We start from the raw sequence: 6,000 nt of genomic DNA, 5'->3' as shown, positions 1-6,000 counted from the left end.
GACTAAACTTCATGGAAATAAGGTTAGGAAATAGTACTTGAACCTTAGGAAGTACTATTCCTAAGTACTAAGTCCTTAGGAAGGACTGCTACCATGACTAAACTTCATGGAAATAAGGTTAGGAAATAGTACTTGAACCTTAGGAAATAAGGTTAGGAAATAGTACTTGAAGCTTATATTCTCAAAGCAGCTGAAACATTTCCTTTTTCTGGGTGTGTCTGAATTTTTCATTGACTTTTATGAGTATGAACTTCATGCCAGCATGATGCTTCTGAAGGGACTTGAGAGAGCATCCATCAAACACCTATGTGCTGGTCCCTTGACTGTCTCTAACTAGCATTCTGATTACTGATACAGGGCTCATTGCAGAATAGAAGGGAGGAAAAAGGTACTTACAGTTTTCATACTTCTCACTTTCCACTCTTGTAATTTTGGTCTAATGCATTGGGTTAATAGTGTGTGAAGCTAAGGCAAGGTGACCTTTGACCCTAGACCTGGATAGCCCAATAGAATATAAACAGAGTACTAAGAATTAGTTTAATATTATAGCATATGCACAATGGAAGAGAGAGCTGCTTGATTTTTTAGAAACAAATGCTTAAACAGCTTGAAAAACCACACTGCTATAGCATAAAGTATATAGAAGTAAGTTTTAACTGCCTGATTTTATTAAAACACAGAAAAGCCATTTAAACAATCATAGTTGGCCTCACAGAGAACAGGACGAGCAGTTTGAAAAAAAAAGTATTTTTAGAAGTTTGCTAGTTTCATAGAAGCTACACAGAGATTAGAAAAGGTAACCAAGTCAACAAAAGATAACAGGTTACTTGGCAGGCGCACAGGTTTGGGCAACATGCCAGGTGCCAACTTGTTTATTCTTCTAAGTTTTCAAAAGAAGGAAAAACAAATATAAATAGTCTTTGCTTTTAAAGTGTAACCTATATATATATATATATAGCAGACACCTGCAGAGGGGAGTTTAGAACAGCTAGTTAAACAGGACCATCCTTAAGAAAACAACTGAAGATAAGAGAGGGGGGGTTAGTGTAGAGTTGCCTCAAAAGCAGTTTTGCTGACATGTAATGTGTTTGAAGGTAAATAGAGCAAGGAGTTGTTGAATGGAAATCACATATGCAGAGTACTAATTGGGTTGTTTTATGGTAAGATAGTATAAAAGGGTCACTTATATACACCACTATAGAGCCCTCAATACCAATATACTCAAAGTAACTAGTCATAATAGTTATATAGAATTATATGGTAAGGTTGTTAAAAGGAAGATTAATAGACTTTGGTTCACACAGGTTTGTAGGAAGGGTTTAAAAAGAATATATGTCAATAAATGGGTTAGAAGTTCTGCCAAATTAAGTTCTTCACACCCATGTTTAAGTGTTTGTGTGTTCTCTCTAATAAGTATGGTATGAAAACCTATTTTCTCAAAGAGGTCCCTAATTAGATTAATAAATGTGAGTAGGGGTCAGTACTGGATGGAATAATGTTATAGTGAACCCTACTGGTTTTAGAAACTTTTGGAAATTGTGTAATTTTGGCAAAATTCTAAGATGAAACCCCACCTGTATGTAAATAAGAGCCAATCAATGGTTTTGCTCGCTTGCTGCCCACCTATTTTCCATCTTGTATGTAAATGGTATGTTATCTATGTCCTATTAAAAATGAGCCCCATTTATGATGTCAAACCTTCAGCGAATGAGAAGCCTAGATTTTCAGACAAAGGATTGTGTGGTATAAAAGTTAAGGACCACCGTTCAGACGGGGTCCATGCTCTGGACATGAGTCCTGTGGACCAAATGTATACAATTCAATAAAAGCCTGTGAACTTTCATCCCTGTGTACCTGAGTCATTCTGAGTTGCTTATTTGAGTGGCTGTTTGCCCTTGCAACAAAGCTACTCAGTGCCCTCAAAATAACAGGATGTCCTTAAATATCCTTTAAAAGGTGAAGGTTCCCTCCAGCCTAGTCATTTCAGACTCAAGGGGTGGTGCTCATCTGCATTTCTAAGCTGAAGAGTTGGCATTTGTAGTCAGTTTCCATGGTCATGAGTAGATGCCTAAGTGTACGGAACACTGTTACTGAGGTGGTACCTATTTACTCTACTTGCATTTTTACATGCTTTCGAACTGCTAGGTTGGCAGGAGCTGGGGCAAGCAATGGGAGCTCACCCTGTCATGTGAATTTGAACTACCAACCTTGTGGTCAACAGGCTCGTCAGCTCAGTAGTTTAACCTGCTGCGTCACTGCATCCCTTCTAAATATCCTTAGCATGTATTTAAGAGGAGCAGTGGTTCAACACAGGAGCAACATAAGTGTGATGAAACTGACTGAGCACAGTTTGTGGTATGGGATATACACAGTACTTAAATCTGCTTATATATAGACTGAAACTCCGAGAAGGGCATTAATGCTTTGACTTCATACATTTTTTGTACTGTTTCAACTATAGATTAATTTGAATAGGCTTTATTTCACTTGATGCCTTGAGTATGCACTTCTGGTACAATGGAGGAGTAGCCCCATAATTTGTGCATTGCTGAGGCATGGATTTCATGACTTTATTTGTTCTGTGAGAACACTTCTCAGCTGGCAGCACCATTGCTGGACTTAGACCAAAAAGCCATACGTTTGAAACATTTGAGGTGGATTGGATTCAAAATGATATGAGCTATTCTCCCTTGCTGTAATACTGAGTCCATCTGCTCTTCATTTCTGCTGATGTTATCTTGAGCTATAACTCATCTCTTCTGGAAAAGTGATGGCTCACATGAGAAGTATGCATCAGGCTAGCATTGTCCTCACTCTTATGGCATGTGACCTTGTGGTTCTGTGTCTTGAAGAACATCGGACATAGTATGCCAGCTAATGTTGCCCTTCTTTTGGCACTTTGAAAAGCTTCTCCCTTGTGGAAGGTTTGTTCAAGGCTGGTAATCAGAGGGGGTTCTTATCCACAGGATGTAAAACAAAAAAAAGTACATGCATTTCAGTGAGCTCTAATCATTCACACTTCACTATAGAAAACAGACAACATTCAAGTATCTAAGGCAGGGATTGGCAACCTTTTCAAGAAAAGGCATCTTATGTTCAGTGATGGCATCATTGCTATACTTCAGGTTGCTGAACTCCCAGAAGTGGCTGCGCAGAGCTCAGCTTGCAGTTTGCTGCATGGTAGAGCTGCCTGCCCAGACTTGAAGCTGAAGGAGAGGTTAGCTTCAACTTCTGTTTTTGACATACATTTAGACTTTGCAAGCCTGGGCGAGCAGCTCTGCCATTCTGTCTGGCATATGGCAAATTGGACAGGAGACTTTACCTCCCAAGTCATAAGAACATAAGAACAGCCCTACTGGATCAGGCCATAGGCCCATCTAGTCCAGCTTCCTGTATCTCACAGCGGCCCACCAGATGCCCCAGGGAGCACACCAGATAATAAGAGACCTCATCCTCGTGCCCTCCGTTGCATCTGGCATTCTGACATAGCTCATTTTTAAAATCAGGAGGTTGCACATACGCATCATGGCTTGTAACCCATAATGGATTTTTCCTCCAGAAACTTGTCCAATCCCCTTTTAAAGGCATCCAGGCCAGACGCCATCACCACATGCTATGGCAAGGAGTTCTACAGACAAATCACATGCTGACACACTCAATCATGTCCCCCCTGAGGCGCCTCTTTTCTAGGCTGAAGAGGCCCAAATGCCGTAGCCTTTCCTCATAAGGAAGGCGCCCCAGCCCAGTAATTATCTTAGTTGCTCTCTTTTGCACCTTTTCCATTTCCACTATGTTCTTTTTGAGATGTGGCGACCAGAACTGGACACAATACTCCAGGTGTTTCCTTCTTTCTTTGTGGTATACACCTCTGCTGGGCCTCTATTACTGTTGTTTTAAGTAGCCTCCATGCACCCTGGAGAGATTGGACTCTTTTTACCTTCCCTTTCAATCTGCTTCTAACCAGCCTCCTCATTTGAGGGAAGTCCGACTGTCGGAAGTCAAGGGTTTTTGTGAGAGATTTGCCCGGTATTCTTCCCCCAACGTGCACATTGAAACGGATCGCAGCATGATCACTGTTCCCCAACGGCTCTGTAACATTGACATCTCTAACCAGGTCCTATGTACCGCACAATATTAAATCCAGAGTCACCTGTCCTCTGGTGGGCTCCATGACTAGCCGCTCTAAGGCACAGTCATTTAGCACGTCAAGGAATCCGGTCTCCTTTTCGTGACCAGAACACAAATTGACCCAGTCAATATGAGGGTAATTGAAGTTCCCCATGATTACAACCCTGTCCCTCCTTGTCATCTCCCTGATCTGTTTCCTCATTTCAAGGTCTGCTTCCAGTTTCTGGTCTGGAGGATGATAGTACGCCCCCAGTATTACTTCGCCCCACAGGCCTGGTAATTTAACCCACAGAGATTCTACGGTGGAGTCGGACCTGCCCTCAATCTCTACTTTGCTGGATTCTATCCCTTCCTTAATATAAATGGCCACCCCACCTCCAACACGCCCCTGCCTGTCCCTCCTGTAGAGTTTATAGCCCGGGGTTGCAGTATCCCACTGATTCTCCGCATTCCACCAGGTTTCCGTTATTCCCACTATGTCAGTGTTTTTCTTTGTCACCAGACATTCCAGTTCTCCCATCTTTGCTCGGAGACTTCGGGCATTCGCATAAAAGCATTTGTACATGGAATGCCCCAGGACGGGCTGCTTATTCGCTCCTTTGTCCCTGCATCCTCTCACTGTGCCAAACCGTCTATCACATCCCATCACACTTCCATTCCCAATTTCTTCTCCTACTCTGCCTTTGTCTTGTTGTTCTCTAACCTCCCCATCCTCGTCCCACAGGGATGAGGAGTCCCGAACCGGATGCCCCTCGGCTCCTGTCGGCCTTCCCCCAGGGATCAGTTTAAAAGCTGCTCTGCCACCTTTTTAATGTTATGCACCAGCAGTCTGGTTCCATTTTGGTTCAAGTGAAGCCTGTCCCTCTTGTACAGGCCCCGCTTGTCCCAAAACGTTCCCCAGTGCCTTACGAATCTAAACCCCTCCTCCCTACACCACCGTCTCATCCACGCATTGAGACTCCTGATCTCTGCCTGCCTAGCTGGCCCTGTGCGTGGAACAGGTAGCACTTCAGAGAACGCTACCTTTGAGGTCCTGGCTTTCAGCTTCCTACCTAATAGCCTAAATTTGGCCTCCAGGACCTCCCAGCTACACTTGCCCACATCCTTGGTGCCGACATGCACCACAACTGCTCCGTCCTCCCCAGCACTGTCTACCAGCCTGTCTAGACGAGAAGTGATGTCCGCAACCTTCGCACCAGGCAGGCAAGTTGCCATGCAGTCCTCACATCCGTCGCAAACCCCCCTCTCTATGTTTCTAATAATCGAATCCCCCACTACAAGAAGCCTCCGACCCCCCTCCCGCCGAGGAGTATCCTGAGTGCGTTCAGATATGGGCCCGTCGGCTGGAGAAGGGGTTCCCCCTAGGGGATTGTTTCCCTCCTCTCCAGGATGACGTCCTCCAGCCCCGAGACTTCCCACCCAGGCAGCTGAGGAGCTGCACGCCTGAGGTTGGGACGAAGCCTGATCGTCCCCAGAAGTCTCCCCATGATCCTTCTCTGCCTGCCTCTGCTTCTCCAGGTCAGCCACCAAGGCTTCAAGGGAGTGGACGCGTTCCCTGAGACCCTGGAGCTCCTTGCACCGAGGACACACCCATGACTTATGCCCCAGAGGCAAATAGTCATACATGTGGCACTTGATGCAGAACACTGGATAGCCTGCACCCTGCTGCTGGCTGTCTGACTGCATAGATTTTATTTTATTTTTTTATTTTATTTTTGAGTCAAGACACGGCTGATTTGCCCATCTCTAATGAATATTCTCCACGATGATAAATTTAGCAAAAGAAATTCTTGTTATAGGTGCAAGTGTGGTAGATGACATTGGGCATCATGTGCTAAATAGCACATTTATACATGATTTCTAAATAATGCT

Source organism: Tiliqua scincoides, chromosome 4 (assembly GCF_035046505.1).
Source record: "Tiliqua scincoides isolate rTilSci1 chromosome 4, rTilSci1.hap2, whole genome shotgun sequence".
NCBI classification, from domain to species: Eukaryota; Metazoa; Chordata; class Lepidosauria; order Squamata; family Scincidae; genus Tiliqua; species Tiliqua scincoides.
Note: the sequence above shows the minus strand (reverse complement) of the source record.